We start from the raw sequence: 27,696 nt of genomic DNA, 5'->3' as shown, positions 1-27,696 counted from the left end.
TAGGGTTTCGTTTCTAGGGTTTAGAGGGATGGAGGCTGAAGATAATAGGATTTCATGGTGAGTTAAGGAGCTTAAATAGGGTCCAAGACCATAAATTCAGGTTTGGTTCTGACTGGAGTATGCCCTGCATACTTCTGGTACCTCAAGGTACTCCCTAAAGCATCGGTGATCCATCTGCTTAGTACGCCCAATGTACACCAATGTACACCCCGCGTATTGGACTTAGCACTAGTACGCCCTACGTACACTTGTGTATGCCCCGTGTACTCGGTTTCACCCTAAAATCACTAAACTTCCGAAGGCCATAACGTCTTCGTTCTAAGTCCATTTCCGACGATCCTTATATCCACGGAAAGGTAAAGAAAAGCTCTAAACTTCTACAAACTCATAACTGCCTTAAAACTTCCTAACCAAAAATCCAATTTCCATAAATGCCCGAACTGTCACTTTATAGATATACCATTTGGATCCAAAACACAAACCGAACTCCCGAATCATCTAAATTACATTACCCGCACACAATTTGGTTTACATCTCTTTTCCCCAAAGGCCCTAAGCCTGATGATAACTCATCCTCTGGCCACAGCCCCAAATTAGAAAATGATTCGGAACAGGGCGTTACAACTCCCCCCCCCACTTAAATTAGATTTTGTCCTCAAAATCACTCCTTACCAGCCTCCTGGAAACCAACTCTCTAATCAAAACCTTCTAGTGCTGAACTAAACACTGATTCCATAAATGTCGTTCCAAAATGATACTACAAATAATTCTAAAATCCCATCACTTTCCTAACCTCCACATAAGTGGAACCAATATGAAACATAATCATAAGATCCTTTTTCTATCATCCAAAACTGAAAACACCCCCTTTCTAACCCTTAAAATTCCAACTAATAATCCAATATACAAATTCGTTAATGCATAACATGTTAAGGTAAAGATCTTGCACATATATACACCAACAACTCCCAACGCGCGTCTCGACCAAAAGCCAAATTAACCTGATATCCAGGGATTACACTTGCATTTCACCCAAAATCTTCTGATTCACTATATCCATTCACTAAACTAGGATATAAAAAATCCCCAATCCACCATTCAGACTACTAGTCTTACACCTGGTTCAACCACCAGGTTATTGAGAGTCCATCTGATAAGGCTACCCTAGCCTACGCACCACACCATGACACTCCCAAGCCACATAATCATCCTACTAAAACCATAATCCAATTCCTTGACCCAATCAGTCCCTAGGCGGTCGCACCTGCATTGCCATAATCACACGGGTCTCTCCCACGGGTCTAACGCAGTCTACACTAATGAACGGGCCACGCCTACAGGTCTTGTTGGATTAGGTGTCTAAGCCCATAATTATTATTGGTATGTACTTGACCCGAGAGTAGCATGGTCTATTTGGGTTGCATAGCATCGGAACAATTTGGATAGACTTTTGTGAGAAGAGGATATTTATGATTTATTAATATATTATAAGTTCTAATATATTAATATTATTTAATTAGTATTGATCAAGAATTAGTTTGGAATTAATTTTGTGATCAAAAGAGATTAATTAAATAAATGGGGATTGATTTGGTCAATCATTCTTTCTTATAAAGTGGGCTTATGATCCACAGTTCTTCATGTTGGGCTAAACCCATGTGGTGACCCATGGATACACCATGGAGGTTAAAACCCATGGATGATGAAGAATATGGAAAATAATGAGTTACATGGTGTAACCCTAATTTGCACACTATATAAGAATCCTCATAGTTCATGAAATTGGCACTAGTGGATACACTAAGGAGTGACTAGTAATAGACACACGAGGGGTAGCCAATTTTGAGTATGAATAATCTTCTCTCAAGTTATTCCAATTTTTGGTGGTGTTGTGTGAAGCATTTGAGGTGCAACACTTGGGCACTAAGCTCTTTAAAGGCAAAAGGAATATAGCTACAAGAAAAGGTATGTCATTCAACTATATTTCATATTGTATATACTCCATAATATGTTAGTTAGGATGATACCTTGGAAAATTGATATTTGTATGTATAATAGAGAAAACAAAGATCTAAGGTATCTAGGGTTGCATGTACAACATAGGAGTTTTAGAATTCTCTAAACCCAACATTGTTATCAGATCCTAGGCTTGCTTTCAATTATACTTGATGCAAATGTAACACCCAAAATAAGAAAGACCAAGAAAAGAAAGGAAAAGCTCTAAGTCAAGAGTTAACTCGTCGAGTCCAGGGAGGAACTCGACGAGTAAGTGATCCGGGGCATAGAGTAAGTGACCGACTCGACGAGTCGGCTATTGGACTCGGCGAGTCTAGTCTGGACGAGAAAAACCCTAATCCCAGGGGTTGTGCCCTATTTAAAGAACATTGCATCCCTTCCCCAGCCTCTTTACCACCCTTTTGAGATCCTGAAACCCTAAATCGGGAGTGAGAGTCCTTGGAAGAAATTTGGAGCTTAGATAAGTGGTTTTGTGAAGAGATCTTGAAGATCAAGAAGCTTGGATCAAGGGGGTTTATAGAGATTTGGATTATTCTTTAATGGAAGGTCATCTTGGAGATAATAAGTTGTTACCTTCACCCTTTTTGCATCTAGATCTATTCTTGAATGAGATTTTGGGGCTATTTTGGTAAGATTGAGATCTATTTCGGGTTTGGGGCTAGATCTGAGGTTGCTACTTCAGATCTAGGGTTGTGATGGTCCAGAATGTCTTAAAGCAGCAGTCAATGAGTTAGTGGTGAAGCCACTTTGTCTTAAACCCTAGCCCTATAGTGTTTTGGACCTTTAGCTCCTTAGTTTCACGTAAAGTTTGCAACTTTACGTGGGGTTAGATTTTATAAGAGTGGATCTATGGGTTGGAGCCCCTACATGGCTCGAAAAGCCACTATATGGATTGAGAGATGAATAGACTCGGTGAGTCACATGGGTGTACTCGGCGAGTTATATGAACATGAGCATGGACTTGACGAGTTGAAGAACAACTCGGCGAGTTTGTTGAAGATTGCTTTGGACTCGGCGAGTCTTTTCTTGGACTCGGCAAGTCTGGTCGCAGAACCTCAACCTTTTCTGGTGAAGGCACAGATCAGTGAGTTGAGTGGTGACTCAGTGAGTTGGACAGGATAGGACTCAGAGATCGTTGAACTCGACGAGTATTAGGGTGACTCGGTGAGTTGAGTCGTATTTTGAGAGTTTCTGAATTTAAGAACTCGACGAGTCGAGTCAACTGGAAGGTTGACTTTAACCAGGACTTTGACTTTGACCAGAGTTGACTTAGTTCAGTTTGGAGCTAAGTGTTATATTGATATTAGTAGCTCGGGGAGCTAGTGGAGCAGCGGTTTGGAGAGTTGTCGGACAGCAGCCAGAGGGTTATCAGCAAAGTTCAGCAGTGCAGGTGAGTTTCCCTTTGTATGAATGGGTCTACGGCCACAATGTCGGCCCATGTAGTTATGAGTAGGAAGACTCGGGGGTTAGCCCTAGGCACAGTATGCTAGTATTACATTCGGGACTAAGTGTGCAATGTTAGCGGGTGGGTGCCCGAGGAATGGTTTGTATGATGGTTATACTAGTTGTCTGTGTGATACATGTATGTGCCTGGTAGGGAGGTGAGTGTGGGCGAGGTCCCGTAACTCACCAATAGCATAGTGTGGACGGTGTTCCATACCTCATTAGCAGTAGAGCAGGGGTGAGGCCCATGTAAGGAAAAGAGTGAGTGTGGGCTGGGCCGGTATCTCACTATCAGTAGGAGCGTGGATGGCGTTCCATGATTCATCGGTAGCAGGACAGGGGCAAGGCGCAAGATAGGCGAGGCCATAGCATAGTAATCCAGTAGAGTATGTTAGTTATGTGTTGTGATATGATTGTATGCTAGTATATGTTAGAAGGAGGGGCCCAGAGACAGGCGAGGCCTAAGGAAAAAAAAGATTTGTACACCGAGCGGGGCTTGAAGCCAGGCGGGGCCTGGTAGCCGACGGGGTCCGATAGCGGGCGAGGCCCAATGCAGCGGGCGGGAGCACAGTATGTGGTTATGTATTCGGTATTATGTATGGCATGTTTGGCTCAGTAGATATGTATGGTATGCGGTAGGTTGGGGAACTCACTAAGCTTCGTGCTTACAGTTTTTAGTTTTGGTTTCAGGTGTTCAGTTTTCAGAAGAGGAGCTCGGGAGGGTTGCAGTGCACACACCATGACAAGTTAGCCTGGGATGTTTACTCGTATAATTAAACGAGTGTTTTGGAAATGAAACTATGATTTGTCATATAAACCCTTTATGTATGTTTGAATGACTTAACGCTATGAATTAGTATTGTTTTTACAAAAAAAAAAATTTGGACTCAAAATTTGGGATGTTACAAGTTGGTATCAGTGCCTTGGTTTGAGGGATTCGGGCACACTCTCAGGTGTGTCTGAACTCAAACTGAGGAATTGGTGTAAAATTTTTTCTAAAAGAAAAACCATATTTATAAAAGGATTTTGAGGAAAGAAAAGGGTTTTAGAAAAAGCAAAAGGAACTTTGAAAGGAGAGAAGGGTGTGGTGCATGCAATTAGTCGAGCTCAAGTAAGTTCTCCCAAATTACCCATACAAGTTTATGTTATGATATGATTATGTGATCAACATGCTAGATTTATGGCTAACGATCTAGGAGGATGCCTTATGTGCCTATTATATGCGCTTATTAAGCTATATGCTAGCATTGGTTAGAGAGTGGTTGGATAGCCTATTTAGGTTTTGCCTGATTATTTGAGCTTATATTGCATGCTAGTACAGATTCTTGTATTTTGATAGAACTGCTTAGTTACGTTCTTCTTAGATTTCCCTTTGGTCTGAATGCTACTTTCTTTGTGCTTCGTGGGATTCTGAGCGATGGGAGTTAGCTATTAGATGAATATGTTAAGTCACATGTGATCAGGGTTGAATATCCTCAGAGTTCCGGATTTGATCCTATTGTGCAACTCTCGCTTGAGTCTAACCATTGTAGGGAAGAGTCCTTTACTTGAAGGATTATCTGAGCCTCGTCACATGTGATGGTATTCAGGTAATGGCTGATTGGCATTACGAGGAAACCTTCAGTAGCTGAGGATTGGTTGGGTCGGAGGTTTCCCTAGGATAGGCCTAGGATGAGTTTAGTGCTAGGAGCAGTGGTAGTCATCCAAGGGACTTGGTGGAGTCGAGGAAACTCTTGAGGAAAGTACGGATAGATGTGAAAGGTAGTATGGGCCCGTACTACTGAAATCAGAGGATCCGTACTCGATGCAAGAGGGTCTGAGACAAAACTAAGGGACTTGTAGTACGTGTGAAGTCCCTCAGCGGTGATATGTATTTTAATGATTGTTATGGCATGCTTTCAGTATGACGGCATCGCAAGATGGGCCAGTGGATGGATCAGGTGTTAGAGAGGGGATAGGCTCGGGTTCAGGGATCGAGCAGCTCGAGGAGCGGATGAGAAAGTTTGTATTAGCTGAGATTACATGCGGTATTCTTAACCATACTCCTATGATCTTTGGCACGGTCAAGGAGGGCATCCTGGAGATTTTGGATGCGAGGCTTGGAGCCTTTCGCACAGAGCTGATGGCTATGTTGGGAGCACATACTTTGACTTTTCGGGAGTTTAGGGCTTGTGGAGCTCCAGATTATCATGGGGCTAGGGACCCCATTGCTAGTGGCAGATGGTTGGCTGATGTTACCAACGCTTTTCGTTCTAGCCGATGTCCCGAGGGGGACAAGGTTCGGCTCGCCTCCTATCTTCTTAAGGACAGGGCACGGGATTGGTGGGAGAAGGTTGGTCATGCTATCGAGGCTGATGCCACGTTGGATGCGATGACATGGAGTGATTTCTCGGCCAGGTTCAAGGCCAAGTTTACACCGATTATTGAGGTGAAACAATTAGCCCAGGAGTTCCAGGATCTACAGCAGACGACCGAGACGGTGGCGGAGATCACCGCCAAGTTCAGGGAGGGAAGTCTTCTTATTCCGTATTATGTTGCGGATGAGGAGATGAAGAAGGCTCGATATCACGATATGCTGAGAGACGACATCAGAGAGTTTGTGAGTCGGTCCAACTGCAAGACGCTGGAGGATATGATTGCTCGGGGCAAGGAAAGGGAGATCGATTTGGAACACCTCGGGAAGAGGAAGCCGGAGGAGGTTCAGGTATCTACGGGATCGGGCAATAGGCCCAAGACATTAGACTCTAGATCGAAAGGTCCTCAGGACCGGGGCCGCTGTGGCAAGTCCGGTAGGACGCACGAGGGTGCGTGCAGGAGTGGCAGCGGTGGAGATTCTGGTTGCTTCAAGTGCGACCGGATTGGTCATTTCAGCAGAGATTGTACTGCTACCACCACCCAGGGATTAGAGTTTGCATTCAGCAGGACAGGTGATGGCACCTGCCCCTGCAACCATGAGGATCACTGACGGCCGTCAGGGCCAGGCAGGGACGCCTGCAGCGAGGAGCAGGGCGTATCAGTTGGTTTCAGATGAGGTGTGAGTAGCCTAATGTGTCAGGTACATATATTCTTTCATTTCTCTATCAGCTTATGATATGTTCTTATTGTTATGGTTCTGCATCGGTATTTATAATGATACTTCAGAATTTTGCGGCCTGCTTGTGATTGATTTATATGCCATCTGCATACCTTGGATGTTATAATGATAGTTGGAAGTCATCTCCTTTAGAGTGGGTTACTTAGGATGCATTATCTGTAGCATGCCTGTGAGGGTCTTCGTAGTGCCTCGCTAGTTCGGGAAGGTGTCGATTGGAAATGGATCGGTTAGATCCCCAATTGTGGTATGTTTCCATTGCAGTCAGAGGGGCCACAAGAAGGCCCAATGTCCGAGTTTGCATTCAGCAGGACAGGTGATGGCACCTGCCCCTGCAACCATGAGGATCACTGACGGCCGTCAGGGCCAGGCAGGGACGCCTGCAGCGAGGAGCAGGGCGTATCAGTTGGTTTCAGATGAGGTGTGAGTAGCCTAATGTGTCAGGTACATATATTCTTTCATTTCTCTATCAGCTTATGATATGTTCTTATTGTTATGGTTCTGCATCGGTATTTATAATGATACTTCAGAATTTTGCGGCCTGCTTGTGATTGATTTATATGCCATCTGCATACCTTGGATGTTATAATGATAGTTGGAAGTCATCTCCTTTAGAGTGGGTTACTTAGGATGCATTATCTGTAGCATGCCTGTGAGGGTCTTCGTAGTGCCTCGCTAGTTCGGGAAGGTGTCGATTGGAAATGGATCGGTTAGATCCCCAATTGTGGTATGTCGGGTTTTCAGCGAAGTGACCAGGGGACGGTAGGAAGAATTGGAAATTCTTCTGAGTTGTGAGCTGTGAGGAGCTAGTCAATTCGAAGAGGGGGGAGCCATCTGTGTGGCCAAGGATAGAAGTAAGTACAAAACTAGGGTGGTTTCGCAGTCTTGGTAAGGAAGGAAGCAGCTCAAGTGGCGGTTTGGATGGAGGATCAGGTTAGTTGGGAGTTGGAGAAACTTTCCAACCTTGAGTATGTGTATTCATGTCTAGCGGGTGACTGGTTCGGGAAAAACCAGGTTGCAGAGCCTTTACCAGGTGCGAGTTTAGGCAGGATATAAGACTGTGGGGTAGCCACAACATTCCCCAGCAGCAAGTCGTGAGGAAAGTGTCGTAAGATTGCGGGTAAGCCGTAGCGTTCATTAGTAGTCTAGTTCACGGAGTGTGAGCGGAGGCCCGTATCTCCTAGTTCGTCGAGTTTGGGCGGAGGCCCGTATCTCCTAGACAGCACGATGGGGATCAGGAAAGGCTAATTCGTTGAGGTTTAGTATGGATTCGGCCTGCATAGCCCTTGTAAGGTGAGGCCACTCGAGTATGCAATTGGGTGAGACCCGTGGGTGAGGCCTGTATGTTAGCAACAGTATAGGTGAGACTTGGGAGCAGGATTGCTCAATAGTATGGGTTGGGTGAGACCCATGGGTGAGGCCCGTACAACAGTAGTTAGGCAGGTGAGACTAGAGGGGAGGACCGCTCTAGGATATAGTCAGGTGAGACCCATGGGCGAGGCCCGTGAGATTATAGCAGCACAGGTGGGACCTGGTAGGGACCTTAAGGTCAAGATAGGGGATCAAGGACCCCAAGACTTGTAGTCCTAGAGTGGCAGGATAGATAGAGCAGTTTAGATAGCTGAGGTTTCTTCAGAAGTCCCTGGGAGCAACTAAGAGATTATGCTAGTTGTAGTGACCGGTGAGTATCCGGTAACCCAGTTATCGGCAGAATCTGTAGAGGGACCAGGGTGGTCTCGGTCCATTCAGAAGGCGAATGAGAAATGGCATGACTTTAAGCCAAGGAAGTGACAATAGAGAGAGACAGCTGGTTGACCGAGGAGTGTTACGCCTCTCGCAGCAGGGTTGAATAATCTCAGAGGGAAGGATTTGAACCTGTTGCGCAGCTCTCGTGTGAGTCTAGCTATTGCAGGGATGAATCTTTTACTCGAAAGATTATCTGATCCCTTTGTTGGGATGGGTACTCAGCACTAAGTTATAGTAGTAAGAAGTATTTAGTATGTATCGGCAGTAGTGACCAGCATCAGGAGTGACTGGAGTAATGGGTACCACGAAGGATATGTCCTTCATAGTGATGGAGGAAATGATTAGTTATGGAACGTTGCCTTAGGAAGGCCAGTAAACGAGCAAGGAATAAGGGGGTCAACCCCTAGGGTGTCCAACATAAGTACTCGGGGAGTACCGGAAGGATTATCAATTGAGTGAGTTGTGTACTCAAGATTGGCGGGAATAGAGTGCACTAGAGGATTGATATCTACAAGGACTAGTTTCATTCTAAGTGACCGGACAAAAGGTCCATGGAAGTGGTCGGCCGAATTTATATTCATCGGTCATGGGTGATGCGAGCGGATTGCAGATCAGATGGCCATAGCGGACTTCGAGGACGAAGTCTAGTTTAAGTGGGGGAGAGTTGCAACACCCAGAATCAGAAAGTCCAAGAAAAGAAACGAAAAGCTCTAAGTCAAGAGTCAACTCGTCGAGTCCAGGGAGGAACTCGACGAGTCAAAGCGGGATCCGGGGCACAAAGTAAGTGACCAACTCGGCGAGTCGGCTATTGGACTTGACGAGTATGGTCTGGATGAGAAAAACCCTAATCCCGGGGGTTGTGCCCTATTTAAGGAACATTACATCCCTTCCCCAGCCTCTTTACCGCCCTATTGAGATCCAGAAACCCTAAACCGTGAGTGAGAGTCCTTGGAAGCAATTTGGAGCTTAGATAAGTGGTTTTGTGAAGAGATCTTGAAGATCAAGAAGCTTGGATCAAGGGGGTTTACAGAGATTTGGATTATTCTTCAATGGGAGGTCATCTTGGAGGTAATAAGTTGTTACCTTCACCCTTTTGCATCTAGATCTATTCTTGAATGAGATTTTGGGGCTATTTTGGTAATATTGAGATCTATTTCAAGTTTAGGGCTAGATCGAGGTTGCTACTTCAGGTATAGGGTTGTGATGGTCCAGAATGTCTTAAAGCAGCAATCAATGAGTTAGTGGTGAAGCCCCGTTTTCTTAAACCCTAAACATGGAGTGTTTTGGACCTTTAGCTCGTTGGTTTCACATAAAGTTTGGAACTTTATGTGGGAGATAGACGTTAAAAGAGTGGATATATGGGTTGGAGCCCTTGCATGGCTCAAAAAGCCATTTTATAGATTGAGAGCTGAATAGACTCAGCGAGTCACATGGGTGTACTCAGCGAGTTGTATGAACATGAGCATGGACTCGACGAGTCTGTTGAAGATTGCCTTCGACTCGGCGAGTCTGGTCATAGAACCTCAACCTTTTCTGGTTAAGGCGCAGATCAGTGACTTGATTTGGTGACTCAGTGAGTTGGACAGGATGGGACTCAAAGATCGTTGAACTCGACGAGTCTTGGGGTGACTTGGCGAGTAGAGTCGTATTTTGAGAGTTTCTGAGTTTAAGAACTCGGAGAGTCTATGAGTTGACTTGGCAAGTCGAGTCAACTAGAAGGTTGACTTTGACCAGGACTTTGACTTTGACCAGAGTTGACTTAGTTCAGTTTGGAGCTAAGTGTTATATTGATATTAGTAGCTCGGGGAGCTACTGGAGCAGCGGTTCAGAGAGTTGTTGGACAGCAGCCAGAGGGTTATCAGCAAAGTTCAGCAGTGCAGGTGAGTTTCCCTTTGTGTGAATGGGTCTACGGCCACAATGTTGGCCCATGTAGTTATGAGTTGGAAGACCCGGGGGTTAGCCCTAGGCACACTATGCTAGTATGACATTCGGGACTAAGGTCCAATGTTAGTGGGCGGGAACCCGAGGAATGGTTTGTATGATAGTTATACTTGTTGTCTGTGTGATACATGTATGTGTCTGGTAGGGAGGTGAGTGTGGGCGAGGTCCTGTATCTCGCCAATAGCAGAGTGTGGATGGTGTTCCATAACTCGTTAGTAGTAGAGTAGGGGTGAGGCCCAAGTAAGGAAAAGAGTGAGTGTGGGCTGGGACCAAGATAGCCGAGGCATTAGCATAGTAATCCAGTAGAGTATGTTAGTTATGTGTTGTGATATGATTGTATGCTAGTATATGTTAGCGGGCGGGGCCCAAAGACAGGCGGGGCCTAAGGAAAAAAAGATTTGTACGCAAAGCGGGGCTTGAAGACAGGCGGGGCCTGGTGGCGGACGGGGTCCGATAGCTGGCGAGGCCCAATGCAGCGGATGGGAGCCCAGTATGTGGTTATGTGTTCGGTATTATGTATGGCATGTTTGGCTCAGTAGATATGTATGGTATGCGGTAGCTTGGGGAACTCACTAAGCTTCGTGCTTATGGTTTTCAGTTTTGGTTTCAGGTGTTCAGTTTTCAGAAGAGGCGCTCGGGAGGGTTGCAGTGCACACACCATGACAAGTTATCCTGGGATGTTTACTCTGATAATTAAACAAGTGTTTTGGAAATGAAACTGTGATTTTTCATATAAACCCTTTCTGTATGTTTGAATGACTTAACGCTATGAATAAGTATTTTTTTTTAAAATAAATTTTTGGACTCGAAATTTGGGATGTTACAGCAAATTTCTTAAATAATCGATTTTCTGCTCACTGTTCGATGTACTAGCCAAGTCCATGGGGGGACTCGACGAGTCCATGGGAAAATTCATCCTACTCGTCGAGTAGGTTCATGCACTAGACGAGTAGGAGGCCCTGAGTGCAGATTTTCGATGTTTTTGGCAGGAATTGGACTAGGATCATTACCATAAGCTGTTTTGATCTACTAAACTTGTTTTTTCATGTGGTAATGATCATGCTAATCCAATTTGAAAGATAATGTCAAAGTTTCAAGTTTTATATTAAGTTCATATGATTCTTGAAAATTGTTGATATGAATTATGCATGCTTATGAGTTTAGTTGGATCATAGAAGACGTGCTTGTTAGTTTAATTGATGATCTTAAATGGAATTTGATGAATTCCATAACTTGTCCTCAAGTTATGGAAAATGAAAAGTTTTTCTTTAAAACATTAATTAAACTCATAGGTTATAGAAAAATGAAGAGTCATTTTCATAAATGGTTTTATGAACTCCATAACTTGTCCTCAAGTTATGGATTTCCAAGAGTCCTTTCATTTAAACCTATATTAAACTCATAAGTTATGGATTCCAAAAGTTTTTGAATAGTTGAAAACTTGCCCTCAAGTTTTTGAATTTATAAAATTTCACTTATGAATACTTTAATTCCAAATTAAACCCTAGAATTTTAATAGTTTAAAATTCAACCCTTATACTATTATCATATTGTAGGTTTAATATTTATATATATGTATAAGAGTAAAAGTCAGTCTTACCGTTAGTAGGCCTCATTCACCAAGCCGGTCTATAAGGGGGGTATAAGGTTACTGCCTATAAAATGGCAGTTTAATGGGTTTCCACTCTCACCCACCGCTTCCTTGACTGGTGGAGGGTCATTAGCCGAACGGGTAGGATAGGACTCTAATTCTCACTTCATTTAAAATTATAATGACAAATACCATGTAACTAAACACTTATAAATTCCTATATCTTAGTTACTTCGGAGAATTTGAATATGGTGCTAACCCATGAAATTGCACTTTGCACCTTGTTAAGCCATTATTGGAGCGTGTGTGGTTAACTGGTACACTAATCGGGACTGACAGTGCATGGCAAAGGGTAGCTTGATGTGAATCATAGATGAATGGAGCGTGTGTGGTTAACCGACACATTGATCAGGTGTTTGTAACATTGGGTGTACCAAGCTAATTTACATGGTTATTCACACCTTGTTTATGATCCTTAGCATGCCAGTCCCAAACTTGAAGGGTACAATCGAGATTTAAACATGTCGTTGAATTGTTTCAATGAATCTCAAAGGATCTAGGAGTTTCAACTCACTTAAAACCTAAGAATTCTTTTTCTTTTTTGTGGTGGAAATTGGTAAATCGTCATTTACCTACCTTCAAATATTTGCAGTTTGGATTACGTCATCCCTCTTCCAAATTGTTAAATATTATGTTGGGTCTTAGCCTTAATATTTCATTTGGGTGTTATATTAAGGACTTAAATCAACTAACTTGAATTTCTCCCATTGTAGACGTCTAGTCAGACAACTATGGTCTTCCCAAATGCTTTGGAACAATCTTTCCTCTTGAAGATGATGTCTCGTGGTTGGATCGTGCAATTCATACTTCACTTCATCCACCTCCTCCAATAATTCTCACTTACCCACAAGTTCTAGGTCACTCAAAGCCCTATTTGCAGGAAGGAAAGTATGTGTATACTCACGTCTTGGAGATGAAGTCACATATTGACACGCTGAGGGTATTGGGTGTCATAGTCTCGAGGAAGTTGGTGGTTGACTGGGTTCTTCAATAACTTCCTAAGTCATATAGTGAGTTCATTAAGGACTACGATGTGACAGACCACGACATGACCCTTATTGATCTTACCTATTTTCATGTTGCTGCTGAATCAGCAATGATGTGGCGCACTGGAAAAGCAAATTTGATGGGAATATCTATTCCCCAAACTTCCATAGACATTGACAATGGAAACATTGGAATTCCAGAAAAGATTTCTCTTTCTATGGGAAAGAGAAAGGCTATGTCTGAGATTGTCCCGTGTACCATTCCCAAAGAGTCCATATGTTTCTATTGCCAAGGGAAGGGGCATTGGTTCTGAAGCTGCCCTGACTACCTGAAAGATCTGAGAAAAGGTAGAATCAAAAGTTTGACTCTGCTTTAGGTAAGTCTACTATCCAAAAATATTAAGTTCCTAATTGTTGATTCTTAACAGATGATGTGACTCGGTCGCATGTTGATATTTTGAAGAATCGTAGCAAAGAGAAGGAAGTTTAAGGAAAGAGTATGTTGAATCTGATCGCGAAGATAGATTTCAATCGCATGGTTCGAAGATCGGATTTTTCAGCTGCTGCTTAGGAGTTATGATAGATTGCTAGGAAATATGTAATAACATAGTTTTCATTTGTAATTGCATTGTAAGGAAAAGTTTTTTTCCGCATGTTATAAATAAATAAAATTTTTGTTTTATTTTATTATATCTCCTTACAATGGCATTTATGAAAAATTGTTGTTTAGATGTTTCTGTTGATAGCAATATTGGAAAATAGATTTGATTATTTTGTTTGTGGTAGTGTCATAATTTACCAAATAAGGAAAGATTCTCATCACCCAAGTTTCAGTTGGACAGAAACTTAGAATCATGCAAGTAGTATTGTATGATGAATGAGAATTTTCATCTTTGGTAAATTAAGTATAATTCCTTATTCACATGTATGTGTGAGTCAACTTGAGGACTAGGGGATATGGTACACTAGGTGTGCGCTGGTCAAGATCCACCACAACGATCGATAAGACTATTCGTCATGATTTACTAAAGTTTAGTAAACATGGTTATTCTTACAAGTTTAAGTATAATTATGAAACATTGGAAAAGTTTCAATGTATGGTAGGACGAATAAGAAGAATCAAATTAGGCAGAAAGATAAAAGTTTCTCCAATCTAAAAGGATGCGAGAGTACTTGAGTATCATGTTTTATGATCATCTTAATGATTATGAAAACCATGTCACAATTGATCCTTTAAGGATATCTTAGTGCGTTTGTATGGCTAAGAAGAGGAATCGTGAATTGTTGAAATGGTTAAATCAAGAAGATGAGTCATACTTCGTTCCAAGAAAACAAGTCTTAGAGTCATACTCCAAGATTGAGCCTTGAGTGACATTAAATTAAGAAAGGTTTAAAACACTTATCAAATGTAGAGTAAAAGTTTTATACTTTTGTACATTTAAAATTGGTAAGTTGTGATGTTTTGGATAAAACAAAGGCCAGCTAATGCCAATTGTGTGTGGTGTTTATCTTGGTAGGAGTCCACACTAACTCTTGAATATTTTTTTGTCAAGTTATGTTCCTTGACAAACAGAATCATATAGGTCAAGAGGCCAGTGGGAGTCTTAGAGATCTTGAAAAGTTTCAAGAACTAATCAAGGAAAACCTATTATTAAACACTAGCACACGACTTGAGGTTTGTGACCTATAGTGTTGACGTATTCTTGTTTATGTGCCAATTCCAGTTAAAGTTGACTATGCATATGAGTTCTGAGAGTTCTCAATTGGTTGCATAACAACCTGGAAGCAATGGTAGGCCCTTGTGCTGCTAGGTGGCAAGAAATTAAGAATGTACAAGTTCTGTCCATATGAGTTTGGATTTGTCACTAACCTTGTCTTGTGATTATGATTTGACAAATTCACATGGATAGGAACAGATACACCATAAAATCTAAGTGTCATAAGGTTTCTCTCTGATTCATGAAAATGATGGTGAGGAAACACTTTCACTAAGTAGATTTTAAATAGTTAGCAATAATGATACTTGCATTTCTCAAATTCGATTATGATTATGGCATCCCTCTTCATAGTTCGAATTGTGAGAAATGGAAAAGGTCTAAACAATTGAGACTATGATTATGACATACCTCTTCATAGCTCTAAAATTGTTTAGACACACATGTGAGTTATCTAAGGGAAGGTGTATGAGTTTAAAAAGCTTAGATAAAGTCTTATCGAAGCATCTAGTATGAGAAATCTATACTTTGGAAAGAAAGTCAATAAGTATTGATTTCTAGAAGTCCAGATGATTTCTTGATACATGTCAAAGCTAGTGGGAGCATCAGTGTTATGCTGGTAAGATAATAATTATAATGATAGTGGGAGCAAAATTATTATGGAAAGTGTTACAAGTTAGCAATATTAACTATAGAAAACAAAAGTTTCAATTTACAAGTTGCACAGTTCGAAAAGTTGTTTTGCTATAATTAAGAGAGAAAAAATTATACTTCATTTCATTTCTAAAAGCTTAGATTGACATTTTAATCACATTTAGTCATATATATATATATATATATATATATATATATATATATATATATATATATATATATATATGTTATGGTCGAATGGTTTAACATAAGGAAATTCTATATATGGATGTGTTAATTGTGTTCTCAAAATTTGATTATGATTATGGTATCCCTTTTCATAATTCAAATTATGAGAACATGGAAAATAATATAAAAAATATTATAGCTAAAGACTGATTAAGTATCGTGTCCCATATGCTTCGGGTATAGGATCAATTGCATATGCTATAATATTCTCGTGTTCTAATTTCCTAAATTCCTAGAGCATTAAGAGGGAAAAGGAATAGAACTGGATTTGACTAAAGTGGTTAAGCAACTATTAAGGACAATCTAAGGTTCGCCAAAGATTGGTCGCTTAAGGACAGTTAGAAGTATAGTAATGGAAGGACCATATTGACATTATTAAGAATAGACATGAATCTATTAATAATGATTTTCATATGGAAAATATGGAATGTTTCCATATTGTGAGTTGAAGAATATATGAGAAAGTTAGAAACTTTTATGCAAGAAGGATGTTAAGAGGAATGTACTTTGAATTTGAGACTTCATTTCCATGGAATTGTCCCTTAACAATCTCCAAAGGAATACTTCATAATATCATTGGTCAAGTCTTTGTGACTTTTGGTACCTAGACATTACAAAAGAATCATTGCATGATAGTTTAAAATGTAACACTTTCTAGCAGTGACAAGAATTTAGAATTCTCACACTTGTAATAAGGATTTAAAAATGTGAAATGAGCATCATTGAAATGTTTTTCAATTGTTCTATTTCACAAAGTAGGGACCATAGACAAACATAGTGTGCATACTTGGATCATGGCATAACTATTGTTTAGACAAACATAGTGTGCATGCTTGGAGCATGCATGACTATGGTTTTAATTCAAGTATTAAGTTGATTATTCGAAACATTATACAATGAATAATGAGTAATCAATATGGTACTCAAAAGTTTTGGGGCCATATAAGATTAGTATTATTCTTGTGTTTCACTTTGCATGTTTTGACTTCCCGAATAACTAGGTTATTCAAACCATCCATAGTCGATCATAATTTGGATGTAGGTATTGAGGCAAGACTGTCATGAATGGGTATGTAGTTAGTCTAGGACAAAGTGGCAACAGTGTTCATGAGTGCTCCTGGAATAAGATTTGAGTATTGGATTCAATCCACGCTCATTTGAATCACTTCATGGATATTATCACGAGTGATCATGAGACGATAATATCTTGTATTCTTCAAACGGGGACATGTGAGTCGTAGTTTCAAGTCAGTTGCACATTCACATATGCAAACACACCAGTAACTTGGTTGTTATAAAACATATCGTTGTGTGTAATTTGATGAGTAAGTAATAGCGAGCATTTGGGTCGAAGTTCATCCGTTCCTTTTACCCCATGTGGATGTGGGGCCCTCGATGATTTAGTGATGAACCCCTAAGTGTTGAGCCAAGCCTGACTGATTTGATTTGTTCAATTAGTTGGTTGTCATAAATCGGAAATCGGGAAACAACAGATGGACAGAGAGAATGATTAAAATCCATGTCTCATGTCCATATGATATCTAGAATGGAGGAATATATGATCTCTTATCTAATGGACATGCCATTGACTAGATCAGAGTTCGACAACGACTATTAAGAACTACGATTGCTGGTCGGGTTAGAGTCCTGCTTGCAATAATAGTTATTAGACTTATCCAAGTGTAAGACTGTTGGATTAGGTATCTAAGCCCATAACTATTATTGGTATGTACTTGACCCGAGAGTAGCATGGTCCATTTGGGTTGCATGGCATCGGAACAATTTGGATAGACTTTTGTGAGAAGAGGATATTTATGATTTATTAATATATTATAAGTTCTAATATATTAATATTATTTAATTAATACTGATCAAGAATTAGTTTGAAATTAATTTTTTGATCAAAAGACACTAATTAAATAAATGGGGATTGATTTGGTAAATCATTCATTCTTATAAAGTGGGCTTATGATCCATAGTTCTTCATGTTGGGCTAAACCCATGTGGTGACCCATGGATACTCCATGAAGGTTAAAACCCATGGATCATGAAGAATATGGAAAGTCATGGGTTACATGGTGTAACCCTAATTTGCATACTATATAAGAATCCCCATATTTCATGAAATTGGCACTAGTGGATACACTAAGGAGTGACTAGTAATAGACACATGAGGGCTAGCCAATTTTGAGTATGAATAATCTTCCCTCAAGTTATTCCAATTGTCTGTGGTGTTGTGTGAACCATTTGAGGTGCAACACTTAGGGCTCTATGCTCTTTAACGGCACAAGGAATCAAGCTATAAGAAAAGGTATGTCATTCAACTATATTTCATATTGTATATACTTCATAATATGCTAGTTAGGATGATACCTTGGAAAATTGATATTTGCATGTATAATTGAGAAAACATAGATCCAAGGATAGGTTTGCATGTATACCATAAGAGTGTTAGAATGCTCTAGACCCAACAGGTCTCACCCCCATCGAGAGCTACATAGATCCAACCTCGCCTCAGACCCCAATGGTCCTCTTTGCCCAAGGCATGAGTTGATCCTCTTCTATACTCACAACCACCCCAATGATGGTCTTCCTCAATCTGGTGAATGTTTTGATCCTATCTCAGTCTTATAATATTTCCATACTATCTGCAGTGAATGCGACGACCATCCCGCAATATTAGGACACGTCTAACCCGCCATGGTTACCGCCCATGGTCTTACCATATCTCTACCATATCAATCCCAAATCACCATGAGTCGGACCCGCATCCAACCGAATCCCAATCAGGTGTTCGAGTCATGATTTGAACCCCAAAGCCTTCATCAAACAAGAACAGGCAACGAGGCTCTAACACAACCCTCACCTAGATCCATCTACATGCATGTTAAACATCATTAAGAAGATGCCAACCAAATGTTGGAAGTTTCCAAAACTCCCAACTTACAGAACTTCAAACCAGATAGCCACTTGAGTCGTCTTCCCTCCTGACTGTGATGTGAAACTCATCCTAGTTTCATACCTTATTCAGCTCCCGGAAATCTAAACAATTCTCCCCAACTTGGATTTCTTGAAGCTCCCAACCCACGAAATTTGATGGATTCCTAACCCATCTTACCTTCTTATAACTCGAATCGTCGACGACCTGTGCTTACCAATAATAACGTTCCATCATTAGTGCATCTGGATGATCGAACAACTCTTGAAATCCAAATGAATACTCCTTGAAATCTCAGGAAACCCGATAACCCCAATAGATTCCTATGATACAACACCAAATCCTTAAGTCCTTTATATTGGTGACAAAGACCATAACCCTTGCTCTGAACTAGCGAATCTTCACTCCAACTTCCCATCCTCAGAAGGATCTCTGAATTCTAACCATCTTCAACCCTTACGATTATAAAATTCCACTGGCACTTCCAGTGACCAAAATAACTCATGCGACTGGCGCCACCATCTTCTTGCTACCGCTCCTTCCCTTGCAACGGTAGTGATTGAACCCAAAGGTCCTTCCATGGACGACTATTGATCCTACTAGAACAATTGTTAACACAACTGAAATCTGAATTCTTTGGAGAACTAACTAGCTAATCCGACCACAGACCTTCCAAATGATACCCCTAAATTGACCCCATCAAAGAACCGGAACAACAATTGAACAAACTAAAACCCGCTTAGCTAGATACGACCCACTAATGACTCTTGACATCCAAAATGGATTATAACACTTCTTGATGATATAACCTAGGCAATAACAACAAACTAAACCATAGATAATTCTTACCTATACCCAAACAAGATTCCAAAGAGAAAGAAGTACTAATAATAATCAATAGGAAAGCAAAAAATAATATATCCGCAATAGCATCTGATGAAATCTTGACCTCCCCTTCCTGATGAAGCACATGCAATGGAATGTGAGCTTCCCTAACCACTAAGCGTGGGCAGTTCTCCCTGATATGGCCAGGCTGATGACAACGATGACACAATTCAAGCTCCAAGGTGCATTCGTGGTGGAGGTGGCTCTTCCATCCGCACCTGCCACATTTAGATTTGCCACACACACACTCATGTGCTCCTTCATCCTTCTCGTAAACATTGTGGCCCCTCGGGCCTCTAACACTAGACATAGAAACATCCAACTACTTAAATGTTGATAGTCGAGTCGGACCATGGGTCTACTTCCTATTCCCCAGTCGCCTCTCCAAACCAATCTCCTGCTCCTGAGTCATCTCGACCACCCAATCAATCGCCTAAATAGCCAAGATCCAACCCTCAAACCTAGTAACCAATCTATAAGTGAAACGAACAATGATGTCGGGTAACTCCTCGTGTAAAGATCGGAAAACCTGGGTAGCAATCCAATCATAGGATCGATCTCCCGGAAGTCATGATACATAACCCAACTTCGATCCCTTGCGACAAGAGCTAACAGAAGGATCCTCCTTCCCAAAAGATTCTAGAGCTCCACAAGCCTTGAGCTCCTGATGGTCCCCCAACTGTCCTGTTACAATCTCGATCTAAATAGCCCCAAGATGACCATCCAAGAGTTCTAAAATCCTTTCCTTTACTAAACCATAAATCATAGCAATCCACTCCAAAATATCGTGGGCAATCTTCGACAAGATGAACTCCCGCATTCGCTCATCGATCAGCTTGGTACCTGTACCCGAGCCTGAACCTAAATCCGAACCTCCTTCCTGATTCCTCATCGCCATTCTAAAAAACAGCCATGCAAATGATCAAAATATATCCAATAATCCTCATCCCACATGCTTCCTAGATTCTCCAAGACTCTCCCCGATTCGAGTATGGGTCCTACGCTTTCAGTAGTATGGGCCCATTACTACCTTCCACACCTATCCATACTTTCCTAAAGAATCATCATGAATCCTCTAAGTCACTTTCTCAACTGATACTCCAAATGCTTGCTGAACAGCGCAACTAAACCCACTAAAGCACTTCCTATGCTTTCCTAGGTTGTCAACCTCACCCTGCCATCAACTGTTGAAGACTCATTCTTAGGTTCCCGACCTCACCCATGCACACACCTACCCATACTTTCCTCAGGAATCATCATGAATCCTCTAATTCACTTTCTAAACTAATATTCCAAATGCTTGCTGAATAGAACACTAAACTGTAACGTCCTAAAAATTCATGACCAAAAATTTCATTTTAAATCCTTATTAAAACCATAATTGAAAATCATTTGTTCAAAACATATTTAATCAGAGTATCATATATCATATCAGAGTAAAACATCCCAGGCTAAAACATCATGGTGTGTGCGATGCAGTCACCTCGAGCTCTTCCCTCCACTACCATAAGTACCTAAGACCAAAACTGAAAACCATAAGCATGAAGCTTAGTAAGTTGCCCATACTACCAGATACCATACATATAACCACATCCTAGGCCCCTGCCCGCTACATTGGGACTTGCCCGGAATCGGGCCCCGCCTGGCATTGATCCCCCGCTCGGTATATAGTTCTGTCTCTTTTAGGCCCCGCCTGTCTCTGGGCCCCACCCGCTAAACACATACAATCATATAACATGTTAACACATAAGAACCATACTCTAGTGTAATCCTGTTCCAAGGCCTCGCCTAACACATTCCTCACCCCTGTCCTCGTACTGATGAGTCATGGAACCCCATCCACACTCCTGCTGATAGTAAGATACGGTCCCCCACCAACACTCACTTCTCCTTATCTCGGGGCCCACTCCGGCTCTGCTAATAACGAGATACGGAACCCCGTCCATACTCAGCTAGTGATGAGATACAAGACCTCGCCCATACTCACCTCCCTACCAAACACATACAAGTATCACGCAGACAACAAGTATAACTAACATACAAACATTCCTCGGGCTTGCCCCGACATCGGAACTTGGTCCGAAATAACGTAACTATAAACCTTCCTTGGGCCTCGCCCATTGGATCTTGGTCTGGAAGCATACTATCATACAATGCCTAGGGCTAACCCCCGAGTCTTCTTATCATACATAAACTAAATGGGTCAGCATTGTGGCCGTAGACCCATGTACACAGTGAGGAGAGTCACCTCGCACTATTGAAGAACTAGTGATACTCCTTTGGCTGCTAACTGGCAATTCCCGAACCGTTGCTCCTTCGGCTCCCCGAGCTATCAGTACCAAAATAACACTTAGAACAAAATACCCTTAAAAGTCAAACTGGGTCAACCTTAGACAAAGTCAAAGTCAACGGCCAAATTCAGCGCTCCGATGTGACTCAACTCGCTGAGTTTCTCCATCAACTCGTCGAGTTCTAAACCTCTGAATCCTGAAATCGCGATCCAACTCGTCGATTCAACCCCTGACTCGCCGAGTTCTCTAGCTAATCATGGTCGTGATTTAAAAAATTAACTCGTCGAGTCGTTCCTGTTGAATCATGGAAGTGACCCTCTTGAACTTAGCTACAGCAACCACATCAGCACCTGGAGTCAGCTACTACAGTCATTAGCTAGATTACTTTGTTTGTCTTTTATGTAATACACTCTATTATCATGTATGGCTTGCATGGCTGCTTATAGAGTTGTAATATAGTATAGTTCTATGTCTCTATAAATAAAGACGTATTCTTCTGTAATGTTTACCTCTCCTGTTTGCTAATAACTTATGCGTTTCATCTGAATACAAATTCTAAAGTTATCATTCTATCACTCTTCACTCTCCACTTCTTACTCAAACATATCAGATTACAATCTCTCTTCGGATCAAGTCCTTGTGACTTATTCACTAAGTTTGATCTCCCTTACTAACATTAGTTTGAATTCATTCCAAGTTATGAATCAACTGTTGGATTAATGTCTAAGGCTGTAACTATATTTGGTAAGTACTTGACCCGGTTGTCCATGGTCCTTTTGGGTTGCCTTCACCATAGCAACTTGACAAGGTGATTTATATAGAGAGAAAAGATATTATTATTAATGTATTATAAGAATAATATATTAAAGGAATAATAATGTTATTTGATTAATATAAGTCATATATATTAATTAAGAATTAATTTGGTGACTTAAAGAGATTAATTGAATAAAGGGGCATAAACTGTCAAATGTGTGATAGTTGTGTTTACGGCTATGAATCATTATGGATATAGGAAGTGACGATTTTAAGGATATGGATATCTTAAAAATCGTCCAAGGCCTTATCTAGAAGGATCTTTGGATTGCTTTGAGGCTAAGTTATCCAATTAGGGTTTAAGGTGAAACCCTAGGAGCTCATAGTATAAATAGACCCTTAGGGTTGGAGAAATCGGCCACTGAATCTTTGTGGAAACCCAGGAGCCGATTTCTCACCTCTCTCCTTCTCTCAAATCATCTTCTTGCTAGTTGGTGTTTGTAAGCCATTAGAGGAGTGACAATTGTGACTCTAAGCTCCAAGAAGAAGAAGTATAAAGAAGGTAATCCAAGGTATTGTTCTAGATCTTAATTCATATGATTAGAATCAATTTTTTACATTAGATCTAGTATTGAAAGCCTTGGATACAATGCATGTTCAATTAGAGAAACCTAGATCCAAGCAATTAGGGTTTGCATGTGCACATAGGAAAGTTCTTGTGGCTCAAACCCATTAGTGGTATCAGAGCTTTGATTGATTTCTATTGAATTGATGCATTGCTTGATTGCTTGTTGCTTGAAAAATTCGATTTTTGTGATTCTGCTTGATGAACTCAGCGAGTTCCACTGTGGACTCGGCGAGTCCATAGTGGGAACTCAGCGAGTTCGAGCGTCAGAAGGAGGTAGTTTCGGGATTTCTTGTTGTTTTACTTGAGGAAACTTGCCTTAACTGTTTTGGGTCATTAAAATATGATTTTAAACATATATATGAGTATATTCTTGACCAAACAAAAGATAATTACCAATTAGTTGAATAATAATTTCCTTATATGATAATTGATTATTTGAATTGAATTGGTTAATTGTCTTGCAAGTAATATTGAATAATATCAAATTGAGATAATCTAATTAGTTGATTTATATTATTTGCTATTTGATCCTTATGTTTTGAAAAGTTTAAAACTTGTCCTCAAGTTTTGAAATTTAAGTTTTCTGATTAAAAGTTTAATTTAAATGTCAAACCCTAGAATTTTACAAGTTTAAAATTCAACCTATACTAATATAATATTACAAGTTTAATATATTTATATGTATAATTAAAGATGCTAGTCTTACCATTAGTAGTCCTGATTCACGAAGCCAGTCTATAAGGTGGGTATAAGGTTGTTGCCTATAAAATGGCGCTTAATGGGTGTACACTCACACCCACCGCTTGCTTGACTGGTGGAGGGTAGTTAGCCGAACAGGGAGGATAGGGAAAACCTCTTCTCATTAATAAGTATAATGAATCTAAAGTAACTAAACTATTTTTTAAAATTCCCAATCTTAGTTACTTTAGGAAAAGTGAATTGATGCAATCCTATGAAATTACACTTTGCACCCTTGTTTAGATGTTAGTGGAGCATGTGTGGTTAACCGGCACACTAATTGGCTCTAAGAAAAGGTGGCAAAGGGTGATTCATTGTTTGTCATAGTTTGGTGGAGCGTGTGTGGTTTACCGGCACATCGAATAGGTGATTGTAACAATGAAGGCACCAGGTAGATTTGCATGGTTATTCACGCCCGCTTTGTGATCCTCAGTATCCCAGTTACAAACTAGAGGGGCATATCGAGATTTAAACATGCCATTGAAAAGTTCAATGAATCTCAAAGAAATCTAGGAATTCTCAATACATTTAAAACTTAAAGCTTATGTTTTTCATGGTGAAGAATTAGTGAATCGTCATTCACTTACCTCCAAATTATTTGCATGTTGGATTACGGTATCCCTTTTCTAATGTGTAAATAATGTTGTTGGGTCCTAGCCCTAAATTTCCATTTTAGGTGTTAATTAGGGACTTAACTCTAATCAACTTTGTTCCTTTCTATTTGTAGATTTCTAACGCAAACAACGCTGCTGCTAGCTCATTCACGCTAATGAGCCTTTGTCAAAAAGTGACTTTCGATGGATCGAACTTTAGCGAATGGATAAGATACATTTGCACGATCGCTCGTTACGAGGACAAGGAGTATGGCTCGAAAAGATCAATCTAGAAACTGCTACTCCCGAAGAAATGGTTGTGTTTGAGACACATGAGTGTGATGCAACGAAAGTCCATTGCATCATGATAGCCACAATGAACTCTGAATTCCAAAAGCCCTATAAGGACATGTATCCTTATGAGATGCATCTAGACTTGATGGAGAGATATCACTAAAGCACGAGGCAAGAGCGCTATGAGATCATAACGAATATGATCACTGCTAAAATGGGAAGTGGAGAGTCTCTAACCATGCACTTGCAAAAGATGCAAAGGTATGTCGATCGTCTTCGCAAGTTGAATGTCAACTTTGGGGTACATTTGGCTATCGACATTGTTCTTCACTCCTTGCCCTCATGCTACAACCAATTTAGGATGACCTACCGCATGAACAAGTAAGAGGTCACGCTAAGCAAACTCCAAGGTCTCCTAAGGACTGTTGAGAGCAAACTAAAGGACAAGTCTGTTGCACCAACACCCAATCCGTCTGCTGCTCCTGTTTTGGCTATTGGGCAGGGAAGGGGCAAGAAGAGGAAGGCTTCTTCGAAGAACCACCGCAAGGGAAAGTCCCAAGATGGTTCCTCTTCTAGTGGGACCAAGGTTGATCCTGCTAATCCCAACCCTAACCCAAAGGAGGCAGAGTGCCATCATTGCCACAAAATAGGGCATTGGAAGAGAAGCTGCCCGGAATATCTGCAAGCCATCAAGGATTGAATTTAGATTTAAATAATTGTTGCTACTCGCCAAATATGGCAAGAAACATCATTTCTTTTCATGGTTTGTTTAGACAAGGATTTAGATATTCGTTTAATAATGAGAATGGTTCGATTTATGCTTATCTAAATGGTGTTTTATATTTTGAAGCAATACCTTGTAATGGAATTTATGAAATTGTTATGGTTGTAGATAACCTAGGAAATGATGTGTTGTGTATGGATTCTTCCAATAGTATGGATAGAGCATCCTTATGGCATTGTCATCTTGGACATGTCAACAAGAAGCACATAACCCAACTCCAAAAGCATGGAGTGTTGGAGTCATTCGACCTTAGGGACGATGACATGTGCGAATCTGGTTTATTTGGAAAGATGACCAAGTCACCCTTCACTGGCACTTGTGAGAGGGGTGAGGTTTTATTGGATTTCATACACACTAACGTGTGTGGGCCCTTTAGATCCACCACAAAGGATGGGAACCGCTTCTACGTGACTTTCATCGATGATTATAGTAGATATGGGTATATCTACTTAATCAAGCACAAGTCAGAAACGTTTGAAAAGTTCAAAGAATTCAAACATGAAGTGGAGAATCAATTGGGCAGGAAAATCAAGATGCGTCGATCCGATTGAGGAGGAGAGTACCTAAGTCTTGAATTCCACGACTATCTCAAGGAATGTGGAATAATTTCGCAATTGTGCCATCTAGGACACTGCAGTTGAATGGTGTGGCAGAAAGGCGTAATCGAACCCTGTTAGACAAGGTTCGCTCTATGATGAGTCGTGCTTCACTGCCTATCTCATTCTGGGGGTAAGCCTTAGAGACTGCCGCCCATATCCTTAACCGAGTCCCTACAAAGAAGGTTGCTAAAACACCTCACGAGATGTGGACAGGGAAAGTTCCCTCGTTGGCACATATCAAGGTTTGGGGTTGTGAGGTTTTTGTAAGACGAGAGACTCACGACAAGCTCGAACCTCATAGTGAGGGATGTATTTTCATCGGCTACCCGCAGAAATCCTTTGGATATCTCTTCTATAAATCGGGTGAGAATGTTATCTTCGTTGCGAGGAGAGGGGTTTTTCGAGAGCAAGAACTCATAAGCCAAGGAGACAGTGGGAGGCAAATCAATCTTGAAGAGATTCAAGAGTCGAGCGATGAAGGAACCTCTAACGCTGGCGCTCAACCCGAGGAGGAAACTTCGGTTGAACCGATTGACGAGTCCTTACCTCTTAGACGTTCCGAAAGAGTTAGATTTCAACCCCAGTTTTATGGTTTTCATATTACTACCGAAGGGGACACGTATATTAGTGATGGTACACTGATAAATCTAGATGAACCTAATAGCTATAAGGAAGCCATGGCAGGCCCAGAGTCTGTAAAATGGAAAAAGGCGATGGACAGCGAGATTCAGTCCATGTATGGCAACCAAGTTTGGAATTTGGTTGACAATGTGCCCAGACGTAAGACGGTTGGGTGCAAATGGATCTTCAAGAAGAAGACCGACATGGATGGGAATGTGCACACGTATAAGGTAAGATTGGTGGCGAAGGGCTTTACTCAAACTCCCGGAGTTGACTACGATGAGACCTTCTCACCAGTTGCTAAGATAAAATCTATTAGGGTGATGCTAGCCATTGCTGCATTTCATGATTATGAGATATGACAGATGGATGTCAATACCGCTTTCCTTAATGGGAAGTTGGTTGAGGATGTTTACATGGCTCAGCCAGAGGGTTTCGTCGATCCGAAGCATCATAATAGAGTGTGCAAGCTTGAAAAGTCCATTTATGGACTTAAGCAAGTGTCTCGCAGATGGAATCTTTGCTTCGATGAGAAACTCAAAGAGTTTCGATTTGTACAAAGTGAAGATGAATAATGTGTATATGTCAAGGCTAGTGGGAGTAGATTTAGCTTCCTCGTTTTGTATGTCGATGACATACTGCTCATAGGAAATGACATCCCGACTTTGCAGGAGGTTAAATCCTGGCTCGGGAAGTGCTTCGCTATGAAGGACCTCGGAGAGGCTTCCTATATTTTGGGAATAAGGATAGTGAGAGAGCGAAGTAAGAGACTAATAGGACTTAGTCAGAATACTTACTTAGATAAAGTACTAAGATGTTTTAGTATGGAAAATTCGAAGAAGGGAGAACTACCGATACAAAGTAATGCCAAGTTGAGTAAGACTCAAAGTCCGAGTACTGAAGCCGAGATAGTTGAAATGAGCCGAGTACCTTATGCTTCCGCAGTTGGCTCGATCATGTACGCTATGACTTGTACTCGCCCTGATGTGGCCATTGCTTTGAGCATGGTCAGTAGATATCAAGGGAACCTGGGCAAAGCTCATTGGATTGCGGTCAAGAATATACTTACATACCTTCGGAGGACCAAGAAATGGTTTT

The sequence above is a fragment of the Lactuca sativa genome, chromosome 5 (genome assembly GCF_002870075.4).
Source record: "Lactuca sativa cultivar Salinas chromosome 5, Lsat_Salinas_v11, whole genome shotgun sequence".
NCBI lineage: Eukaryota > Viridiplantae > Streptophyta > Magnoliopsida > Asterales > Asteraceae > Lactuca > Lactuca sativa.
This window is presented reverse-complemented; position numbering follows the sequence as displayed.